This window comes from Lytechinus variegatus, chromosome 10 (assembly GCF_018143015.1).
Source record: "Lytechinus variegatus isolate NC3 chromosome 10, Lvar_3.0, whole genome shotgun sequence".
In the NCBI taxonomy this organism is placed as follows: Eukaryota; Metazoa; Echinodermata; class Echinoidea; order Temnopleuroida; family Toxopneustidae; genus Lytechinus; species Lytechinus variegatus.
In genome coordinates, this window is record NC_054749.1 from 8040840 (window position 1) to 8067026 (window position 26187).

Consider the following 26187-nt stretch of genomic DNA (forward strand, 5'->3'; position numbering starts at 1 on the left):
AATCATTTCGTTTTCGGACTAACGAACCTTCGGAATTACGAACCTCATATTGTTTTCGGATTAACGAGCCTTCAGAATTACGAACCTCACTTCGTTTTCGGACTAACAAACCTTCGGAAATACGAAACTTCGGAATAACGAACCTTCGGACTATCCGAACCTTCGGAATTACGAATGGATGCGCATATTTTACCCTCTGTGCGCTGACGTCACAATGGATGAACAGATTAATCACCTGTAGACCTGGGGGCGTTTCATCAATATTTTCGTCCGACAAGTTGTCAGATCTGACAACTTTCCCTGATTCTGATTGGCTGACAGGTACTGTTACTATGGTAATTGTCGGATAAAACAAGACTTGTCGGATAAAATCCTTTCATGAAACGCTCCCCTGGGGGGCGTTTCATCAATATTTTCGTCCGACAAGTTGTCAGATCTGACAACTTTCCTGGATTCTGATTGGTTGAGAAGCACTGTTACTATAGTAACTGTCGGATAAACAGGACTTTTCAGACAAAAGGTCCGACAAGTCCTTTCATGAAACGCTCCCCTGAGCTGATTTTTCTCATTTTCTGCAGATCCGATGTGTTATTTTATGAGCTAATAAACTGGAACTATTCCATGGACCCATTTTTTTTAAATTCCTCTACAATTTCAAAATACTTTACTCTGTAGTGTTGCAAAGTATGACGAATATGACCCGACTTTGAATAAATGGTATAGTGATTTGGAACTTTTTCTCACGTTGATAAAGCGTTGGGCGTGTTCTGGGCATTTTAAAAAGCACAGATTTAGCCCTAATAAAAGTGCTTATAGTTTGAAAAAAAAGGAAATTAACCTATATCGTTTAATGTTTGCACCTCTTAGGTATAATTCCAAGAGCTACAACTTTGCAAAGTTTGGTGAAAATTACCTGGGTTTTAAATAAATTGCAGCATTTCTTGCACTTCTCAAGTTTGCTATTGAAATTTTACATTGACATTGAGTGTTTGTTATCTTTTGCGCAAGTTCTAAGAAATGGGAGTATATGGTTAAAATAGCAATATGAATATATTATCCATATTAAGGGTACAATTATTGATCATATTGCAAAATTTTCTGAAATTTTCATGGATTTTAGCTGAGTATAAAATCGAGGTTAAAACTCATTGTTCTGATCTCGTGAGGTTTAAAAATGCCAAATTCTTCAGAACATCTATTTGGGTGAACTTTGAAGTTCTACAGCAATAAATCAAGCATGATAATTTTTGCATATTTGGAATTTTCAGGTGCTTAAGTATCTATGTTCAAAGTATGATGAAAATAACAAGGATTTTCAATGTTTGGGAGTAAGACTACTGAGCCATTCGCATTTTAGACGGTATATTATCAGACTTTTGCATGTTTTCGGCGCATTTTCGGCGATTTTCAAGCCAACATTTTAGACACTGATAGCTTATTAAAAACGAGCACATGGACCCCATAGTTTAAATGTCCTATAACATCTTCAGAATATATTCCTCAACAAATCTAGATAGAATGATGAAAATGACATGGATTTTGATTGTTTGGGAGCAGAACTACGGAACCATTTGTATTTTACACATTTTAGATGGTATCTGACTTTTGCCTCGACTTTTTCGGCGCATTTTGGGTTGTTATTCAAGCCAACTTGCAACGTTTTAGACACACACTGATGATTTAACTAGTGGAATGCCTCTGGCCGTCTCACCTGCATCACGCGATTCCACATAGCAGCGTTGCTGACTTTGAAAACTACTATAAAACTAGCACAAGATGTTCAGTGATACTTGGTTACTCTTATTTCCACGTTTTATGAACTAGACCAATACACTTACAGAGATAGGATGGTAATTCAACAAATACCCCCAACGTGGCCAAAATTCATTGACCTCACATGACCTTTGACCTTGATCATGTGACCTGAAACTTGCACATGATATTCCATGATACTTTATTACTCTTATGTCCAAGTTTCAAAAGTCAGATCAATAAACTTGCAAAGTTATGGTGGTAATTCAACAGATACCCCCATTATGGCCAAAGTTCATTGACCTTTGACCTTGGTCATGTGACCTAAAATGCGCACAGGATGTTCAGTGATACTTGATTACTCTTATGTCCAAGTTTTATGAACCAGACCAACATACTATCAAAGTTATGATGGTAATTCAACAATTAAATACCCCCGATTCGGCCAAAGTTTATTGACCCTAAATGACCTTTGACCTTGATCATGTGACCTGACACTTGCACAAGATGTTCAGTGATACTTGATGTATGTCCAAGTTTCATGAATCAGATCCAAAAACTTCTAAAGTTTTGATTGTAATTCAATAGATACCCCCAAATCGACCAAAGTTCATTGACCCCAAATGACCTTTGACCTTGGTCATGTGACGTGAAACTCACGCAGGATGTTCGATGATACTTGATTAACCTTATGTATAATGACCTAGGTCCATATATTCCTAAGTTATGATGACATTTCAAAAACTTAACCTCAGGTTATAAGATTTCGATGTTGATTCCCCCAACATGGTCTAAGTTCATTTACCCTAAATGACCTTTGACCTTGGTCATGTGACATGAAACTCTAATAGGATGTTCATTAATACTTGATTAACCTTATGGCCAAGTTTTATGAACTAGGTCCATATACTTTCTAAGTTATGTATGATGTCATTTCAAAAACTTAACCTCAGGTTAAGATTTGATGTTGACGCCGCCGCCGTCGCCGTCGGAAAAGCGGCGCCTATAGTCTCACTCTGCTACGCAGGTGAGACAAAAATGAGCACATGGACCACATATTTTTAACATTTCAACGTCTTCGGAATATATTCCTCAACAAATCTAGAGAGTATGATGAAAATGACATGGATTTTGAATGTTTGGGAGCAGAACAACGGAACCATTCGTATATATACCCTCTAAAATGACTGTAATTGGTATTCACTAAGTTATTATATCCTGATGGTTTGATTAAGTTTGATACGACATCGACAGAGTAAAGATGCTATTTATTCCAGTACCATTTCGTCCGATAACCATTTAGTCTAAGAGACACTTCGTCCAAAAGCCACTTCGTCTAAGAGCCATTTCGTCCAATAGCAACTTTGCCTTAGAGTCAATTTGTCCAAAAGACACTTCGTCTATAACAGCCATTTTGTCCAATATAACCACTTCGTCTAAGAGTCGCTTCGTGAAAAAGCCACTTGGTCTTATAGACTAGGGGCGGAAATCTCTCCCAAAAGGTAGGGGGGACAAGGGTCTGGAAAATTTGACAAGCAAAAAAAAAAGGCTATAACCTAAAATTTGAGGTCATTTCGACGAAAATATATTTGACAAGCAAAAAAAAAAGGTCATCTCGTCCCAAAACGCACGTTTTATTCCCATTTTGAGTGATATATTTCTTAGCATCACCAAAGACCAAAAATAGTAGGGGGGACATTTGATATTGTGTCCCCCCTACTATTTTGAGTAGGGGGGACACGTCCCCCTGTCCCCCCTGGGATTTCCGCCCATGCTTAAAATGCCCCTCCCTCTTCAGGTCTCAATTTCCTAATTACATTTTCAGCTCGGGCCTCGCGCTCGCGATATTTCATTATAGTGAGATGATGACCCTGATTACAAAGACTACAAAAAGTGTTTCATGTGTTTAGATGTAATTCTAACAAAATCAGCAAGCGCTTTGGGCACTCGCATTAGATGACGTCAATGGATTCCTAAAAAATTGGTCCTTCCTGTTTAAGGACCGGTCAATTTCAGCTCGCGCTTCTCGCTCGCATTGTTTGTTTGGCGTGCAGGTACGTATCGTGATTTCAACAATTGCTTATAATGTCCCTTTGTAGCTTCTGAAGATTCAAAGACAACTTATTTGCCTGGCTGAACGCGCAGATTTTTTTTCTAGTTCATTGTACCCCCCCCCCCCTGGAAGTAGGCTTTTGAGCTTTCGTGGCTGGGTTATATCCTGTTCAAGTTTAATTATTTTTAATGCTACTGTATAGATGTAGTGGCGAAATAAGTCAAATGTTGTGAGGGGGCAATATGGCGTATATATCAGCAAAATTTAGAAGTTGCAAGCGAGTAAAAATTTCGACATACAATCGCATCCATTTTTTAGATCTTGACATCATATTCAGAAAATAATTTCACCTTTCTGTTTCCTTCTCTCCTTTTTTTCTTGGTCGTGATTTCTTTTTTCGGGGGCAGCCACCCACGAGTCCCCCCCCCATCTGTACCCCAGTATGAGTTTTAGTGACCTATCGAATAATATCAATCAGTTGGAAAAAATAGACTCGAGTCATCTGCCAAGAAATGAATGATAAGAATCAGATGAAATTATTCATTCATTCATTGATTGAAAAAAAAATTCAGGATGATGTTCATGTAATTTTACTCTTTTTTATCGACATTTTGTTGGGCTTCCTACCTAACCACGAATACTGTGCATTAAAAACTGATTCAAATTCAAATTTCCTGCTCATAATCTTTGTCGGAAAATGTTTGGGTGTGCCACGCGCGAGCTGAGCGCGATTAACAACAGGCCCCGCCCATATTCTATGACCCCGCCCATCAAGAAGCATGCATGAGAATCTTCATGGTTGAGGAATCCACGGGTAATCTATCAGTACCCACGTAGAATCTTGCTGTGACTTCGTAAGTCTTGCTTATGATGTACTTTATTCGAACTCTAACCTTAGTTATGACAGTCATTGGCGGTTTTATGAATATCAGTTCTCTTATTTTGGCTCCAGAAATCACTATTTATTTTCTCTTCGCCTGCTCGTCTCCAACTCCATCCAAGCCTCCGCGTCTCCGGCTCGCGGAGTCCATGCCCAGGGACTCCTCTGTCGGCCAGCGTGGTAAGTAAAAACGGCGCCAAAACGTTTAAATGCTCGGGTTCTCTAGTACAAGTGCAAGCACGTGCTGCTGTGTATTGGATCTGGATCTAGATAGATTGCAATTGTACCCAGGAGTCCACCGTGCATTTAGACATACAGACAGGACTTGAGTAGATTGGGGTCTCAATAACTTACAAAAAAAAATGTGAAAAACAGAAATCATGCACTTACCACGATTTATATGGATGAACTAGGTCTATTATTGTGTGACAGCATCGATCCTGACAATTGACATCGAGGCACAGACTGGAACCTATTAAGAAACGAAAAGTTTAGTCGCGATACCTCTCCTAATTCTTTCAAAATTCATAACAAAATGGCCTATTGAGACTGGGGTAGGAGAGGTATCGCGGGAGGAACTTTTTGTTTTTTTGAGGTTCCAGTCAGCTTGATGTCGGGATGCAGACCGATGGCGATGCTCCCCAAAGCTCCCTGGGGGGGGGGGGTATTCTGAAAAGTCTCTTATGTTTCCACTTAAATTTCCTTTTGAGTATACCCATTTAATGGAGCGCTAATGTACCTCCAAATTCGTATTCTGAAAACTATTAGCGCTCAATTCCTATTAGGCCACTCCCCTACTGAGCCGAATTAGCCAATCAAATGCGCTTTTACATCGTAAAATTTTCTCCTAGCGTGCAGTGTCTCTTCACTTAGCTGCCTTGCAGCGCAGCGCCTGGCTGCTGCAGGTGCACTGCACCATGATCTTGATACAAAGAATTTTTTGCTGAAAATTAATGCTTAAGCATTTGCATCGGAGATTAGAGGTTCGTTATGTTGTTGAAATTAACTGTTGTACGTCTTTTCCCTTTCTCTCTCATTTATTGTACCTTTGTGCTTTTCTCTTTTTTCGAACGCGTCTGATTTTCACAACCCCCTATTTGAATCCATTTGTAGCTTTTTCTTTTTTTGTTTTACAATATTTTATTTGCCTCTGTCTCGGGGCCATGATGGGGGGGTTCTTCTTTAACTTAATTCCTACTTATTTTAAAAACTACATACTTTTCATTTATATGAGAAATCTTCTCCAACAAAATTTGAATAAACATACTTTAAAAATCAAACAAGCATAATTTAAAACTAAAAAAGCCGAAATTTTATTGAAATTTGATGTACAACCGTTATGACTTTTGTAGGTTTTTATAGGTGGGGAAAACGATGGCATCACTCACTATTTTTTTTCTTTTGTATTGTATTCTATATTCGTTTAAATACTAAAGGGGTCTATGCTTATTTTTTCATTGTCGGAAACGAGGTTTAAATCACCCCTGCACATTGCTGCATCTACCGTGATATGGCAATTTCATTATTGTCAAAAAAAGTGTGCAAAAACAAAATAGTTTATAATGCTAATAATAAAAGAAAATGTAGAAAAATAATAATCATATTTTCCCTGTAAGTACACAAATATTTCTGTCTCTTTCCCCCTTTTCTAATTTATTTATTACCAAATATAGTCCCTAGGCCCTATTCCTTATTTTACTTGTTTCTATACACCACCTTTCCCCCCTTTATTCTATTCCTTTTTAGCTCTCTCCTTTATTCTCTTCCTTCCTCCTTCCTCCTAGTATTAAACCGATTTGATGATATTTATACGAAATGAAAGCCACATTTAGCAAGATATGATGAGACTTAATGGACCTCTTATCACCATTATCTTTCCCCACTGGAAATGAGACTTTTCAGAATACCAAAAGTCTCGTAAATACTCAATTAAGTAGTGATCATAACGCGTACTATTGCAAGTGCGCACAATGCAACCCTGCCAAATAAGGAAAGGGGCACTTAAGTGACTTCAGAATTCCAAAATGCTAATTGAGCGCTAATTGACCGCTAATTGAGCTTTCAGAATACCGCCCCTGGGTTAGGCAGATTGTTGATGTTCAAACGCCTGGTGTGTGATGATCCCGTACATTGGAATTTGTCTTGTCTTGTAACTGAAAGTTAAAGTCACTCTAAAAAAATGTTGATTTGAATAAATAGAGAAAAATCAAACTAGCATAACACTGAAAATTTCATCAAAATCAGAAGTAAAAACAATAAGAAAGTTGTGACATTTTTAAAGTTTCGCTTATTTTTCACAGTGATTAGACCCTATATATCAACTCGGTGACATGTACCTCAAGTGATGTTCATGCCCCACTCCACTACCGCTACACTACGCTCCAACTACCCGAATATCGAGCCCATGAACTCGCTCTGATATTCCGAGTGACAAAAGTGGGATTTTATGGGGGGAAAATATGAAATTCATGCAACGTCACTATCATTAAAAACAAAACTAACATTCTTACTTAACACAAAGTTTCACTTCTTTTCCATGATTCTATCAGTCTCAAAATTGTTGATTTAAAGAAAAAAAAAAAACATCGCATGAGTGCACAAGAGTCCGAGCTTAGACCCTCGCGCATGCAATGTTTTGAAATCGGCAGCGAATTATTAATACATGTGAGGAACTCCTTGTTGGCTCTAAATCACCAATTTTGAGACTGATAGAAGCATGGAAGAGAAGCGGAACTTTGTGTAAAGTATATTAGTTTTTATTGTTTTTAAAGGAGAATGAAACCTTTGGAACAACTTGTGTGAAAACAGAAAAATAAACGAAACAGATCAACAAAATTTTGAGAAAAATAGGACAAATAATGAGAAAGTTATGAGCATTTGAATATTACAATCACTAATGCTATGGAGATCCTCAAATTGGCAATTTGACAAAGATGTATGATATCACTTGTGAACAACTCTCCCCATTACATTAACATATATTTCACTTCAATTGCCTCTCATCACATCTGTCAGTAGATATGTGTTCTTTCCATGGGAAGGCATGTAATACAGGTAAATTAAGAGGCTTTTTTTTATAGGAGGAAATTATAATTTGTTTAACAAATTTTTTTTTCGGCATTACTCCTATTTGTTTAAGATCAGTATGCTCGATCTGTAATGAAAATCATAAGATCAGTATGCTCGATCTGTATGAAAATCATAAATCATAAGTCAGAAAAAATTGGAACCAGTGGGATTCGAACCTGCCATCTACTGCTTTCCGGGCAGCGACTCAACCACCAGGCTATTCTGGTTCACGGCTAAGCCACGATGAACTGGAATTCAAATACCCTCGATCCTCTTCTTTCTGACTCATTACTATTCAAATGCCGTCCGCCGTGGACAATAGATAGTAAATTAAGAGGCTTTTTTTATAGGAGGAAATTATAATTTGTTTAACAAATTTTTGGCATTACTCCTATTTGTTTAAGATCAGTATGCTCGATCTGTAATGAAAATCATAAGATCAGTATGCTCGATCTGTATGAAAATCATAAATCATAAGTCAGAAAAAATTGGAACCAGTGGGATTCGAACCTGCCATCTACTGCTTTCCGGGCAGCGACTCAACCACCAGGCTATTCTGGTTCACGGCTAAGCCACGATGAACTGGAATTCAAATACCCTCGATCCTCTTCTTTCTGACTCATTACTATTCAAATGCCGTCCGCCGTGGACAATAGATAGTAAATTAAGAGGCTTTTTTTTATAGGAGGAAATTATAATTTGTTTAACAAATTTTCGGCATTACTCCTATTTGTTTAAGATCAGTATGCTCGATCTGTAATGAAAATCATAAGATCAGTATGCTCGATCTGTATGAAAATCATAAATCATAAGTCAGAAAAAATTGGAACCAGTGGGATTCGAACCTGCCATCTACTGCTTTCCGGGCAGCGACTCAACCACCAGGCTATTCTGGTTCACGGCTAAGCCACGATGAACTGGAATTCAAATACCCTCGATCCTCTTCTTTCTGACTCATTACTATTCAAATGCCGTCCGCCGTGGACAATAGATAGTAAATTAAGAGGCTTTTTTTTATAGGAGGAAATTATAATTTGTTTAACAAATTTTCGGCATTACTCCTATTTGTTTAAGATCAGTATGCTCGATCTGTAATGAAAATCATAAGATCAGTATGCTCGATCTGTATGAAAATCATAAATCATAAGTCAGAAAAAATTGGAACCAGTGGGATTCGAACCTGCCATCTACTGCTTTCCGGGCAGCGACTCAACCACCAGGCTATTCTGGTTCACGGCTAAGCCACGATGAACTGGAATTCAAATACCCTCGATTGGTGGTTGAGTCGCTGCCCGGAAAGCAGTAGATGGCAGGTTCGAATCCCACTGGTTCCAATTTTTTCTGACTTATGATTTATGATTTTCATACAGATCGAGCATACTGATCTTAAACAAATAGGAGTAATGCCGAAAATTTGTTAAACAAATTATAATTTCCTCCTATAAAAAAAAGCCTCTTAATTTACTATCTATTGTCCACGGCGGACGGCATTTGAATAGTAATGAGTCAGAAAGAAGAGGATCGAGGGTATTTGAATTCCAGTTCATCGTGGCTTAGCCGTGAACCAGAATAGCCTGGTGGTTGAGTCGCTGCCCGGAAAGCAGTAGATGGCAGGTTCGAATCCCACTGGTTCCAATTTTTTCTGACTTATGATTTATGATTTTCATACAGATCGAGCATACTGATCTTATGATTTTCATTACAGATCGAGCATACTGATCTTAAACAAATAGGAGTAATGCCGAAAATTTGTTAAACAAATTATAATTTCCTCCTATAAAAAAAAGCCTCTTAATTTACTATCTATTGTCCACGGCGGACGGCATTTGAATAGTAATGAGTCAGAAAGAAGAGGATCGAGGGTATTTGAATTCCAGTTCATCGTGGCTTAGCCGTGAACCAGAATAGCCTGGTGGTTGAGTCGCTGCCCGGAAAGCAGTAGATGGCAGGTTCGAATCCCACTGGTTCCAATTTTTTCTGACTTATGATTTATGATTTTCATACAGATCGAGCATACTGATCTTATGATTTTCATTACAGATCGAGCATACTGATCTTAAACAAATAGGAGTAATGCCGAAAATTTGTTAAACAAATTATAATTTCCTCCTATAAAAAAAAGCCTCTTAATTTACTATCTATTGTCCACGGCGGACGGCATTTGAATAGTAATGAGTCAGAAAGAAGAGGATCGAGGGTATTTGAATTCCAGTTCATCGTGGCTTAGCCGTGAACCAGAATAGCCTGGTGGTTGAGTCGCTGCCCGGAAAGCAGTAAATGGCAGGTTCGAATCCCACTGGTTCCAATTTTTTCTGACTTATGATTTATGATTTTCATACAGATCGAGCATACTGATCTTATGATTTTCATTACAGATCGAGCATACTGATCTTAAACAAATAGGAGTAATGCCGAAAATTTGTTAAACAAATTATAATTTCCTCCTATAAAAAAAGCCTCTTAATTTACTATCTATTGTCCACGGCGGACGGCATTTGAATAGTAATGAGTCAGAAAGAAGAGGATCGAGGGTATTTGAATTCCAGTTCATCGTGGCTTAGCCGTGAACCAGAATAGCCTGGTGGTTGAGTCGCTGCCCGGAAAGCAGTAGATGGCAGGTTCGAATCCCACTGGTTCCAATTTTTTCTGACTTATGATTTATGATTTTCATACAGATCGAGCATACTGATCTTATGATTTTCATTACAGATCGAGCATACTGATCTTAAACAAATAGGAGTAATGCCGAAAATTTGTTAAACAAATTATAATTTCCTCCTATAAAAAAAGCCTCTTAATTTACTATCTATTGTCCACGGCGGACGGCATTTGAATAGTAATGAGTCAGAAAGAAGAGGATCGAGGGTATTTGAATTCCAGTTCATCGTGGCTTAGCCGTGAACCAGAATAGCCTGGTGGTTGAGTCGCTGCCCGGAAAGCAGTAGATGGCAGGTTCGAATCCCACTGGTTCCAATTTTTTCTGACTTATGATTTATGATTTTCATACAGATCGAGCATACTGATCTTATGATTTTCATTACAGATCGAGCATACTGATCTTAAACAAATAGGAGTAATGCCGAAAATTTGTTAAACAAATTATAATTTCCTCCTATAAAAAAAGCCTCTTAATTTACTATCTATTGTCCACGGCGGACGGCATTTGAATAGTAATGAGTCAGAAAGAAGAGGATCGAGGGTATTTGAATTCCAGTTCATCGTGGCTTAGCCGTGAACCAGAATAGCCTGGTGGTTGAGTCGCTGCCCGGAAAGCAGTAGATGGCAGGTTCGAATCCCACTGGTTCCAATTTTTTCTGACTTATGATTTATGATTTTCATACAGATCGAGCATACTGATCTTATGATTTTCATTACAGATCGAGCATACTGATCTTAAACAAATAGGAGTAATGCCGAAAATTTGTTAAACAAATTATAATTTCCTCCTATAAAAAAAGCCTCTTAATTTACTATCTATTGTCCACGGCGGACGGCATTTGAATAGTAATGAGTCAGAAAGAAGAGGATCGAGGGTATTTGAATTCCAGTTCATCGTGGCTTAGCCGTGAACCAGAATAGCCTGGTGGTTGAGTCGCTGCCCGGAAAGCAGTAGATGGCAGGTTCGAATCCCACTGGTTCCAATTTTTTCTGACTTATGATTTATGATTTTCATACAGATCGAGCATACTGATCTTATGATTTTCATTACAGATCGAGCATACTGATCTTAAACAAATAGGAGTAATGCCAAAAATTTGTTAAACAAATTATAATTTCCTCCTATAAAAAAAGCCTCTTAATTTACTATCTATTGTCCACGGCGGACGGCATTTGAATAGTAATGAGTCAGAAAGAAGAGGATCGAGGGTATTTGAATTCCAGTTCATCGTGGCTTAGCCGTGAACCAGAATAGCCTGGTGGTTGAGTCGCTGCCCGGAAAGCAGTAGATGGCAGGTTCGAATCCCACTGGTTCCAATTTTTTCTGACTTATGATTTATGATTTTCATACAGATCGAGCATACTGATCTTATGATTTTCATTACAGATCGAGCATACTGATCTTAAACAAATAGGAGTAATGCCAAAAATTTGTTAAACAAATTATAATTTCCTCCTATAAAAAAAGCCTCTTAATTTACTATCTATTGTCCACGGCGGACGGCATTTGAATAGTAATGAGTCAGAAAGAAGAGGATCGAGGGTATTTGAATTCCAGTTCATCGTGGCTTAGCCGTGAACCAGAATAGCCTGGTGGTTGAGTCGCTGCCCGGAAAGCAGTAGATGGCAGGTTCGAATCCCACTGGTTCCAATTTTTTCTGACTTATGATTTATGATTTTCATACAGATCGAGCATACTGATCTTATGATTTTCATTACAGATCGAGCATACTGATCTTAAACAAATAGGAGTAATGCCGAAAATTTGTTAAACAAATCATGTAATACAGATTTTAAAAAATACATCATGGACAAAGAGCTTGTATCACATTAAGAAAAGCAAAAAGACATTTTGAGGGTATTTTATAGTCTATCAAAGGGGAAGTTGTTCACATGTGACATCACACATCCTTGTCGCATTGTCAGTGTGAGGATTTCCAAAGCATTAGTGATTGCAATATTAAAATGCTCATAACTTACTCATTATTTGTCAAATTTTTCTCAAACTTTCTTTGTTCTTATTCTTTTTCTGTTTCGACACAAGCCTACTTGTTCCAAAGGTTTAATTCCCCTAAATATATCGTGATTGTGCATGAATTTTATATTTTCCCCATAAAATCTCACCTTTGTCACTCGGAATGTAAGAGCGAGCTCACAGACTCGATGTTCGGGTAGGTGGAGCGTAGTGTAGCAGTAGTGAAGTGGAGTGGAGCCTGCACGAACATCGCTTGAGGTATTAAAGTGACATGCAAATGAGATGGTCAATGATGTCCCTCACTCACTATTTCTTTTGTTTTTTATTGTTTGAATTATACAATATTTAATTTTTGTCTCAAGCAGAGTGAGACTATAGGCGCCGCTTTTCCGGCGGCGGTGGCGGCGTCAACACCAAATTTTAACCTAAGGTTAAGTTTTTTAAATGTCATCATAACTTCGAAAATATATGGACCTAGTTCATGACACTTGGACATAAGGTCAATCAAGTATTACTGAACATCCTGCCTGAGTTTCATGTCACATGACCAAGGTCAAAGGTCATTTAGGGTCAATGAATTTTGGCTGAATTGGAGGTATCTGTTGAATTACTATCATAACTTTGAATGTTTATGAATGTGATTCATGAAACTTGGACATAATAGTAAATCAAGTATCACTTAACATCCTGTGCAAGTTTCAGGTCACATGATCAAGGTCAAAGGTCATTTAGGGTCAATGAACTTTGGCCGAATTGGGGGTATCTGTTGAATTACCATCATGACTTTGAAAGTGTATGGATCTGTCCACCGCAGAGATTTCCTTCTGAGCGCTCTATCAGCTGTATTTCTTCTCCGATCGTCTTCAAATTTGGCATGAAGGTGGAGTATGGTATAGCGAAGAAGCGTATTGATTTTGGTGTGGACGGAGGTCACATGGTAAGGTCAAAGGTCATTTTTAGGTTAACATTAAAGTTTACATGCAAGACTCTTATGACACCTAACTCCGCAACCGTAAGTCACTTTTTAACCAAACTTGGAAGGTAGAGAGACTTGGGGGACGTTCATGTTATATTGCAGTCAGAGGTCACATGGTAAGGTCAAACGTCATTTTCAGGTCATTGTTGAAGTTTACATGCAAGACTTTCTTATGAACGTAACTCTTAAACCGTAAGTCACTTTTCAACCAAACTTGGATGGTAGATGGATTTGGAGTACCTGCATGTTATGCTGCAGTTGCAGGTAACATAGTATGGTCAAAGGTCATTTTCGGGTCAATGTTAAAGTTTACATGCAAGACTCTCTTATGACACCTAACTCTACAATCGTAAGTCACTTTTCAACCAAACCTGGATGGTAGATGGACTTGGGGGACCTGCATGTTATGCTTCAGTCAGAGGTCACATGGTAAGGTCAAAGGTCATTTTCAGGTCAACGTTGGGTTAACATGCAAGACTCTCTTTCTCCGCAACCATAAGTCACTTTTCAACCACACTTGGATGGTAGATGGACTTGGGAGACCTGCATGCTAGGGTCATTGTCGCCATGATAATTGTATTTTTTTGTCAAATTTCTGTTTGAGCCTATATATCGCAATGATGGATGAAGCAGTGGGTTCGGGGATACATGTGCTCGGCTGCACGACCCGCCGAGCATCTCTAGTTATTGTATAATAATTGTATAATTATTAATTATTAAATAATTTTTAATTCAGAAATACATGTATGAAACAGAAATGATTCCTTGTTAATGTATGAATATACAATAGTCTTTGTTGCATTGGATTTGGAGTCGGGGGCTACAGTCATTGGTGCAATGATTATATTCTTGGCATCATGCAAATAGTCTAGGAGCCAGGGGCTTTATTCAGAATTTTTGGTGGGGAAGGTTTGACAAGCTTATCCGGGGTAAAATTGTGCGCTGATTCCAAAAATGTCACTCTTATTGACCGTACTCACGCCATTTTGGTCATTTTGGCCAAATTTTGACCAAAAATGACCATTTTGACTACTCTTTGGAAAATGGTCCCTTAACAGACTGCTTTTGTAGCCACATGCAATTAAAAGGGTCTATCTTAAGTAAAAATGCACACAGATTTCAGATAAAGTACTTTCATTTGCCAAGTCACAATAGCAGTGGTCATTTTGGCCATAATTTGGCCAAAAATTACAATTTTCACGATTTTTTGGCCGAAATGTGTTACAATTATTGATCAGAGCTACGACTGGATGTTTTTTGAAATCCACATTTATTTTCAAAATGTGCGCTGGATCATAACCATCAACCTCATGTAATTTATTCCGTCAGTTTTGACCTATGAGGGTCATTTTGGGTACTTTAGACATAACTGACCATTCGCGCAGTTTGCATTATTAACTGTTCAAATAGGCAGGAAATTGAGGTCTTCAGCATGTTTTTTCTTCTTCCCTTATAAAATGAGAATGCATTTAAATGTCCTTCATGTGTAGAATTTTATGCTGATTCCGAATGTATCAGTCTAAATGACCCTATTTAACAGTTTAAGGTCATTTTGACCACTTGTGGCCCTCAAAATGGCCAATGACATCAGTTCATTTTACCCCCAAATACTTCGAACGTTACCAGAACCATAACAAGGTGTGCTGCGACACCTAACATTGGTGTGTTAATCCTTTAAATTGAACATCTCACAAAGTATTTTGACCTTATGTAATTTATTATATCAGATTTGACCTATGAGGGTCATTTGGGGTACTTTATACATAACTGACCCTTTACGAAGTTTTGCATAATAAAGTGCACATATACATGTAGGCAGGAATTTGAGGTCTCATAGCGTGTTTTATCTTCTCAATATAAAATGCAAATGCATTCAAAAATCTATCTTGTGTAGAATTTTATGCAGATTCCAAATATATCAGTCTTAATGACCCTATTCAATAGCTTATGGTTATTTTGGCCACTTATGGCCCTTAAAATGACCAATAACATCAGATCATTTTACCCCCAAATACTTCGAACGTTACCAGAACCATTACAAGGTGTGCTACGACACCTAACATTGGTGTGTTAATCCTTTAAATTGAACATCTCAAAATTATTTTGACCTCATTCCATCAGTTTTGACCTATGAGGGTCATTTTTGGTACTTTAAACATAACTGACCATTCGCACATAGGCAGGAATTTGAGGTCTTCAGTGTGTTTTATCTTCTTCCCTTATAAAATGGGAATACATTTAAATGTCCATCTTGTATAGAATATTATGCTGATTCTAAATATATCAGTCTTAATGACCCTATTGAACACCTAATGGTCATTTTGGCCACTAATGGCCATAAAAATGACCAATAACATCAGTTCAATTTATCCAAAATACCTCAATGTTACCATAATCATTTCCAGGATGTGCTGTGACATCTAACATTGGTGTATTAATCCTTTAAAATGAACATTTCAAAAGTATTTTGACCTCATGTAATTTATATCATTAGTTTTGACTTTTGACCATTTTGGGTAACTGACCATTCGTGCAATTTTGCATAATAACTGCAAATCGGCAGGAATTTGAGGTCTTCAGTGTGCTTTATCTTTCTCCTTTATAAAATGTCGTTCTTGTGTAGAATTTCATGCTGATTCCCAATATGTCAGTCTTAATGACCCCATTTAACAGATTATGGTCATTTTGGCCACTTTTTGGCCCCCAAATGACCAATACCATCTGTTCAATACTTCAATTTATCCAAAAATACTTTGAATGTTACTATAATCGTTACAAGGGTGTGCTGTGACACCTAACACTGGTGTATTAATCATTTAAATTGAGTGTCCCAAAAACATTTTTGACAACCTTGGTCATTTTGGCCAGATTGTCCCCTGCCCAATGTGTACACTCTAAAAATGAAGTGCTAATTCAGCTCTTAAAGAGCGTGTATAGTGACTGCACTTCGGAGTGCTGATTTGTCTAGTTCAAATTTGAACTAGACAAATCAGCACTCCGAAGTGCAGTCACTATACACGCTCTTTAAGAGCTGAATTAGCACTTCATTTTTGTCTCACCTGCGAAGCAAAGTGAGACTATAGGCGCCGCTTTTCCGACGGCGACGGCGGCGGCGGCGTCAACATCAAATCTTAACCTGAGGTTAAGTTTTTGAAATGATGTCATAACTTAGAAAGTATATGGACCTAGTTAATAAAACTTGGCCATAAGGTTAATCAAGTATTACTGAACATCCTATCAGAGTTTCATGTCACATGACCAAGGTCAAAGGTCATTTAGGGTCAATGAACTTAGACCATGTTGGAGGAATCAACATCGAAATCTTAACCTGAGGTTAAGTTTTTGAAATGTCATCATAACTTAGAAAATATATGGACCTAGTTCATGAAACTTGGACATAAGGTTAATCAAGTATCACTGAACATCCTGCATGAGTTTCATGTCACATGACCAAGGTCAAAGGTCATTTAGGGTCAATGAACTTTGGCCGAATTGGGGATATCTGTTGAATTCCCATCATAACTTTGAAAGTTTATGGATCTGATTCATGAAACTTGGACATAATAGTAATCAAGCATCACTGAAAATTTTGTGCAAGTTTCAGGTCTCATGATTAAGGTCAAAGGTCATTTCGGGTCAATGAACTTTGGCCGAATCGGGGGTATCTGTTGAATTACCATCATAACTTTGAAAGTTTATGGATCTGATTCATGAAACTTGTACATAAGAGTAATCAAGTATCACTGAACATCCTGTGCGCGTTTCAGGTCACATGACCAAGGTCAAAGGTCAATGAACTTTGGCCGAATTGGGTGTATCTGTTGAATTACCATCATAACTTTGAAAGTTTATGGATCTGATTCATGAAACTTGTACATAAGGGCTATTCCACGGTTACTCACGTTACATTTGGAGACACCTTGACTCATACTTGGACCTGTAACTCCATTATTATTGATAGGAACTAAACATCTTCTTATCACAACAAAGTACACAGTCTGACTATCCTTTGTATAAAAACAAAACTTGGGAAATTTTATTATGCTCCTGGCAAATCTTTGGAATGTGTCGGTTACTCACGTTACATGATTTGGACATGCATTAAATGAAAAGTCGACATAAGTGAAAAGTCTCCTCATGCAAGGCTTTTATGAAAGTTGATTATATCCATTTCAAAGAAGTATATTAGGGAGACAAACTTTGTATATAATTAAAAACATAAAGAACACATGGTTTTTACTTGGGGTGCAGATAATGTGGTTACTCACGTTACGGTTACTCACGTTACATTTTGTCCATGTATGGTTAACAACACACATGTCATTAAAAATTCAATAATGTGTGTAAAATTCATTGCTAGGAACATCAAAAAGAGATTTTATACCAAAAATTGGAACAATTGGAGCTTTATTAGGGTGTAGGAGGGAAAGTATGATTTCGCTTACTAATTATGCATAAATTAGCATAATCGCTTAGTACCAATTTGCATGAAATAAATTACTGTATAGTATTGTAGATTATGTCCAAGACAACCTGCACGCAAATTTTCGGCGTGATCGTGCGGCCAATGGCCGAGATCTCAAGAAGGGCCTGGGAGGCCCCCACCCCCCCGGGCCATATCAACTCCCAAAATACCCCGGTCTAGATAGGGTTACAGGTATAAAGGGCATTCAATGTGTTGTTCGAACACTCTTCGAACACTCGGAAGTTTGTTAATCAAATCCAAGCCTTACTAATGCACTCTCGCATTGTGAATACTTCTACTAATATTCATTTTTTTGTGTGATTGTATGACTACTGATATTTTGATGAACAAAGAGTCACATCAAAGAGGTGTACCCTCATTTTGCTTTTAATTAATCAAAAATAACTTCACAACTCACCATGAGACTTAAAACTTGACATCCCACAGAAAATGTTACCTAACTGAATAATTTTTACTGGTTACTCACATTACATGATGGTTACTCACGTTACAAAGTTACTCACGTTACAGTTTTTCTTCATCATTTTTATAAAAAAATTGTACTTCTTAATGATTTTGATAGTCATCACTGTGTCAAAGATTGTTTGAAGGAAGAGAATTTAAAATCCCACCAATTAACTGTGAAGAATTTTTCTCTCAGAAAACAAAGTCAGTTTTTTCGGTTACTCACGTTACATCACCTCAACAGGTTGCAATATTCAGTTTTGAATGAGTACTACAAATTTACTTGAAAAGCTGTTGTGTATTTTAAGTAATTTGACCCTTCTAAACTTCAGAAATATATAAAGTGGTATGTTGTTGCAATAACAAAATGGTAATAAGGCATATTTCATTTTTCACAATTTTCCTTGTATTTTGGTACAAAATGGAAGACACAACTTTTGACCATTTTTTTCCAAAGTATACATATGAAAATAAACTTTTTATTTCTTGTTCCTGAAACTATCATGTATGAAGGACTTAAAGTATTAAAAAATTCAAGAAAATATTGAATTTGAATTTTTAAGCTCATATCCACCAACCTGTGGAATTGCCCAGAAGAGTAATCAAGTATCACTGAACATCCTGTTCGAGTTTCAGGTCACATGATCAAGGTCAAAGGTCATGTAAGGTCAATGAACTTTGGCCATGTTGGGTTTTTTTGTTGAATAACCATCATATCTCTGTAAGTTTATTGGTCTAGTTCATAAAAAAGGGAAATAAGAGTAACCATGTATCACTGAACATCTTGTGCAAGTTAGAGTAGTATTCAAAGTGAGCACTGCTGCTATGTTGAACCACGTGATGCAGGTGAGACGGCCAGAGGCATTCCACTTGTTTAGAGTGTATAACATAGTGAGGAGACAATTCAGGATTGTGTTAATATTAGCATCAATTATTGTTAAATTGGAAAAGTTTGAAAGCTTTTGGGTGAAAATCAATGCAATGATTCCATATAAATCAGTGTTATTGGCCGATCGAACTATTGGACTTTGTGGTAATTTTGATCACCTTTCCTCAATAATTTCTCGTGACCACACATTATTTGATTTAAAAAGGGCTCAAATGTTGCTTAATATTATTTTCAGCTTGAGCTACTACACCAATAATCCAGAGTTTAATGAATGTGATAAAAACCTTTACATCAAGTACACATAAGGTTGTTTGACCATGCACTTTGGTCATTTTCATGATTTAAGGCACATTAACCATTTTGTAATTCATGGAAACGAATTCAAGAATGATGTTACACTCTTAAAAAAAAGTGCTAATTTAGCTCTTAAAGAGCGTGTATAGTGACTGCACTTCGGAGTGCTGATTTGTCTAGTTCAAATTTGAACTAGACAAATCAGCACTCCGAAGTGCAGTCACTATACACGCTATTTACATGTAAGAGCTAAATTAGCACTTAATTTTTTAGAGTGTAGATAGGACATATTACAAAACTTTCTGCACCAGATTAATACAATGATTTAGAATATATCAGTCTTAATGACTACTTAGTGGTCATTTTGGTCCCTACAATTAGCAATGATAATTACATGTATCAAAAGTATTCCAATGTTCTTGCTCTATATTTTTGTAAGATTTGTTGTATCAATCATAATCAGTGACAAATTATTTTAATTCAATATGATATTATTAATAGTACATAATCAAAATGTGACCATTTTGGCTACTTTGACCGTTTATCCAATGTGTGAATTTTGAAATAAACATGACTTAGCAGCAACTGTAGGTCTATGAACATGATGAAATGCGATGAAATACGTTCAATCCCTTTTCATGGGAAATATTAAAGGCTCACCTTGAGTAAAAATTGTGCCAAATATCATGTGACTGTCTACCGTGGCCCCTTTGATCACTGTATGTTCCTAAATAGCCAGAATTATTTTCCTTCTTTAAAGTCAAATTGTACTGAGAATCATTACAAAGCAAAATAGGTCACAGTGAAGTTCACAAAGAGTTTTGACTATCATTCATTTTTTAATAATATTTATATAAAAAAGTAGGGAATGATGTTATGGCTACTCAATGACCATACAATGACCAAATGGTGAGGTATTTGGCACATTTTTTTTACTCAAGGTGAGCTTTTAATATTTCCAATCGAAAGGGATTGAACGCATTTCCACCATTGCTCCTGTCATGTTTATTTACAAAAGTCATACATGCGATAGATAGTCAAAATGGCCAAATTGGTTTCAAAATTTTGATAATGTGCTATTAGTCATATCATATTAAAATCAATAATTGATATGATATATCTCATTAACAATACGGAGCGACAACAACATTTGAATCCTCCAAAAGCGACCAGAATGACCACTAGCTCATAAATGGTCTTAAAATAACATGTAAATGATGCTAAACTGTCTCATTCCTGAATTTGCTGCCCCATATGTGTGAGGTTTCCATAAACATTTACTGTGTGGTCAAGGTGGCTAAAATCATGTAATAGACCACAGTGCCATGGTCAAACAACCTTATGCTTGCACGATGTAAAGGATTTTATCATAATTATCAGCACTCTTCACCGATTATTGGTAGCTCATGCTGATAATGATACTGACCAGCATTTGAGCCCTTTTTGACTCATCAAAGCATGCGAGGTCTCTCTCTTAGCTGATCTCTCCACTAATTGGAGATTCCTAGGGTCCATGGTCACTGGTCAATATTGAGGGAAACGTGGTCAAAATGACCACAGGGTCCAATAGTTATGGTATGTGTGGAATAATTTCATTGATTTCCACGAAGAAGCTTTCAAACTTCCCCATTTAACAATAATTGATGCTAATATTAACGCAATCCAAAATTTCTCCTCACCATGTTCGATATATCACCTGAATTAACATACACAATGAGCAGGGCTGGCCGGGGGGTCAAGGTGGCCAAAATGACCAAGGTAGTCAACTTTGGGGATGCTCAATTTTAAGGATTCATTCACCAGTGTTGGGTATTACAGCACACCCTTGTTAAGATTCTGGTAACATTCGAAATATTTCTATCTGTTATTTCTATTCTATCTATTATATTTCTATATGTATCTGGATAAATTGAACTGATGTTATTGGCCATTTTAAGGGACAAAAGTGGCCAAAATAACCTAAAGCTGTTACATAGGGTCATTAAGACCATTAAGACATTGGAATCAGCATCACATTTTACATAAGATTAACTTTTGAATGCATTTCCATGTTATATGGGAAGAAGATAAAACACGCTGAAGACCTCAAATTCCTGTCGATGTGCAGTTTATTATATGCAAAACTGCGTGAATGGTCGTTGTGGCTAAAGTACGCCAAGTGACCCTCATAGGTCAAAACTAATGGAATAAATTGCATGAGGTCAAAATACTTTTGAGATGTTCAATTTCAAGGATTAATAACCAATGGTATGTGTCACAGTATGCCTTTGTAACGATTCTGGTAACATTCAAAGTACTTTTGGATAACTGATGTCATTGGTCGATTTAAGGGTCATAAGTGGCCAAAATGACCTTAAACTGTTAAATAGGGTCATTTAGACCGATACATTTGGAATCAGCATAAAATTCTACACAAGGACATTTAAATGCATTTCCATGTTACATGGGAAGAAGATAAAACACGCTGAAGACCTCAAATTCCTGTCTATGTGCAGTTTATTATATGCAAAACTGCGTGAATGGTCAGTTGTGGCTAAAGTACGCCAAGTGACCCTCATAGGTCAAAACTGATGAAATAAATTGCATGAGGTCAAAATACTTTTGAGATGTTCAATTTCAAGGATTAATACACCAATGTTAGGTGTCACAGTATGCCCTTCTAATGATTCAAAGTATTTTTTGGATAAATTGAACTGATGTCATTGGTCATTTTAAGGGTCATAAGTGGCCAAAATGACCTTAAACTGTTAAATAGGGTCATTTAGACTGATACATTTGGAATCAGCATAAAATTCTACACAAGGACATTTAAATGCATTCTCATTTTATAAGGGAAGAAGATAAAACATGTTGAAGACCTCAATTTCCTGCCTATTTGAACAGTTAATAATGCAACCTGCGCGAATGGTCAGTTATGTCTAAAGTACCCAAAATGACCCTCATAGGTCAAAACTGACGGAATAAATTACATGAGGTTGATGGTTATGATCCAGCGCACATTTTGAAAATAAATGTGGATTTCTAAAAACATCCAGTCGTAGCTCTGATCAACGTTTGTAACACATTTCGGCCAAAAAATCATGAAAATTGTCATTTTTGGCCAAATTATGGCCAAAATGACCACTGCTATTGTGATTTGGCAAATGAAAGCACTTTATCTGAAATCTGTGTGCATTTTTACTTAAGATAGACCCTTTTAATTGCATGTGGCTACAAAAGCAGTCTGTTAAGGGACCATTTTCCAAAGAGTGGTCAAAATGGTCATTTTTGGTCAAAATTTGGCCAAAATGACCAAAATGGCGTGAGTACGGTCAATAAGAGTGACATTTTTGGAATCAGCGCACAATTTTACCCCGGATAAGCTTGTCAAACCTTCCCCACCAAAAATTCTGAATAAAGCCCCCTGGCTCCTAGACTAAAATAACAAATATATTGCATTTTTTTAAACTCATAACTTGGTCTTTTTATTTAATTTCAATTACATTTGAGTGTTTGCTTGTTTAATTTTCCTCTCTCTATTCATGCTACATGTACTTATTTACATGTATATATTGGTTTGAGGACGGAGTACCCCTTGGTCTTTGAATAAAAAATCACTTACATGTAACCTCTATTTCCCTCACAGCTCAAGCAAGGATGCACCCACATGTCATAGCCAGTTTTAACCCCTCTAACCAAAGGATTCTCTCTGCTAATAGTGGATGACATAGGGGAAAAATTCTCTGGTTCAAAAGGGCATGACCAGTACAATCAAAGTTCTGACATTGAGTGGAAAGCATGTTGCAGACTGACAGGTATGATACACTTTGTTTTTCACATCTTGTGTATTGTAAATCATGTACCTGTATCTTATTCAAAGGCCTGAATCAAACTGACAAGTCCACGTTGCACGACAAACACTGATAGTCATTGGTGTTATTTCCTTCAAATTGAAGGATCAATAACATTAAAAAGTACAATTTCATGGCAATTATGCAGTTCAAGAATTAAATTTCCTGATTTGTCGAACTGTTCTCAAACTTTTATTGATTTTATTCTTTGATTTTTATGTTTTCAAACACCCTAACTTGTTCCAAGGGTGTCATTATCTTTTAATGTTGCCAGAAAGTTCAATTATTGTTTTGAATCATTTTCAATACCATATCTTCCTTCCACCCTTTCCTACAGGTGTGTGAACATCCAACTGGAGTATAGTGCATTAGCAGCAGAGATGACTAACTTTGAAAGTTGATGAGCAAGTTACCTGAGCGATGGATGCTGAGATACATACATTTAACATCCAACCAACCCAAATATCTTCCACCGACTCTTTTCAAAGTCATGAGAATAGAATTTACCTGATATGCATTCCGTAGATAATAGTTCTTATGAACCCTCACCTAAAATGTGGCCAAAATGGAACTTCGGAAAATTTCGGAATGGAAAAGCGATGTTTTATAATCAGTCGATGAGCATCTTCACAATTGTCAGAATGTTAAATGAACGGTTTACAAACCTTTACAAGGAACTTTCTCCTGAATGAAGCAAAGAACAGCTACATGTATAATTAGGAAGAGACCTGAACATTAAAAAAAATGTTATTCTTGTTTTGGTGGCAGTGACTTAATAATGACAGCAGGTGGCATTCTTTCATTCGGTGTCACCTATCATATATGATGGTTTAAGAACCATACCTTTCATGATAACAATGCTCCAGCAAATAAGAGGAGATAGTTTGAACTTGAGTGTCGGCTCTCAGAGGGATCCAAGCACCCAGGAGGATCTCCAAACACGTTTAGCGTGTATTCAAGAACAACAAGAGGACATTGGCAAGAGCAACATTGCAAAGCATTTACAGTCACTCTTTGTACTAATTGTTGGGAAAAGAGTATTCAACAGATGCCAAGGACATCACATGAATTCCCTAGCAGCTGAAAAGAGCTTCCATTGTCAAACCTAATATCATTTTCACATATGAGGAGATGCTTTGGACAGTTGAACTTGAGATTCAGCTCACAGAGGGATGCAAGCACCAGGGAGGCTCAGAAGGCATATTTGGAGAGTATTCAAGAGCAATGAGAACAGAAGCAAGAGCAGCGCTTCAAAGCACCCACCGACGCTCTTTTTCAACGGATGACGAGGACATCTCATGAATTCCCTGGCAGCTGGAAATAGCATCCATCATCGGATCTGATATCATTTCCACAAAGAGGATCAGGACCCTAGGAGGTTTGGATGTGATTGGGAGTTATTTGTTTGTCAAGTCTGTGTACATTTTTCAAGTGCTATACAATATTTTGAGGTTCAGTGGCGTATCCAATATACAAATTATGAGTGCTGTGAAAGATGAAATAATGATCCATTCATTTCGGCTATGCCTCGTTGAATGGATTGTTTCATCATTCACCACATGAAGTATTCTGTTCATTGCATGAATAAAAAAAATCATTATTTGGTTTATATGACACCTAATTTTTTTTTTCATATGAAATTTATGAATTTCGATGCAAAACATGCAGTGCAAGTTTGGTCTGTTGATTGTTACATCATTACAACCTGCGCACTGCTGGTGCCTGCAGCTTCAGTCTTGGTGTGCGAGTGCAATGGACAAAATCATATGGATCCAAAATTGCAAGATGAAAGGATCCAAAGTTGCACGGTTGATGACGTCATTGCAAAATGGGCTGAATGAACATTATCAAACAACCAATCAAATCACAAGGATATATCCAGGTGTCATATAATCGGGTTTAATACAATACCATTTAACATCTTATACTGTTTGGGTCCAAAGTATCCGGCTGGATGCGCCACTGAAGAATTTGTTTTGTTTAAAAAGTGTGAGTGCTGCAGTAAGTGGGATTGATTCTTTTTTTTTTCTAAAAGGTGATATTGACTAATAGGGAATAATTTTTATTCTCAAAGTTGATTTAGCAGTTTTGATCTGTGAGGAAATGATTTCAAGAAAGTTGTGTACAGTTTCTACAGTGCTACAGCATGTGACAAAAGCCTGTTACACAATGTGTGTCACAGTCATGAAATGAATAGTGCATCCAAAAAAAATCGCCCCTTTTTCCAGGGTTCTTTTTTTTAGATATTAATGTAAAGCTACTTGATCATTTTCCAGAGCTCTTTCCACTTTCTAGAGCTATAGCTCTTAGACCTACATGTAGATTGCAAACCCCCCCACAAAAAATATGTTGAAGCATGAGATTTAAAAGCCGAAACCACAACAGGGCTCAATTTTAGCGGGAGCCCGGTGGCAAATGTCTCCCTAAAACCTCTGCAGTCTCTTTAGAAAGTAATTGAAATAGCCCGGCTGGCATTTTGTAGTACCAGCCACCAAAAATGCAATTTCTTACCAGCACACAAAACCATGCTTTAATCTATCTAAAAGTCTAAAACATGTACAAAATCATAACAAGCCTTCAAAATAGCGAAAATAGTGACAGTTTCAAGTTGCTCAGCTGCGTCTTTTTTCCACACACATGGTATGGAAAAAAATGAATCAGGTCAGTGTAACGGCAGATTTGGGGAGATCGGCAGATATCGTTCTAAATGGCCGATATCCGCCGGGTTTGACGCAGCATGATGTTTGCAGATTTTGTTCTATTGACTGTACATGTAATATTGATGGGGGGGGGAGATTTTTGTTCGCTTTTAATGAATTTTTATTCAGGGGCGGATCCATACAGCTTTTGACAAAGGGCTCGATGGGGGTGAGGATTAATA

The 26187-nt window shown here is 37.2% G+C and overlaps 1 long non-coding RNA gene across 1 annotated transcript; it reads left to right on the forward strand.

The window, feature by feature from the left end:
* The first annotated feature begins 4583 nt into the window (after window positions 1-4583).
* Window positions 4584-24868, forward strand: LOC121422983. The gene is made up of 3 exons (XR_005971217.1): window positions 4584-4865; window positions 23102-23270; window positions 23644-24868. It is a non-coding gene; the product is annotated as an uncharacterized LOC121422983 (long non-coding RNA).
* The last annotated feature ends 1319 nt before the right edge of the window (window positions 24869-26187 follow it).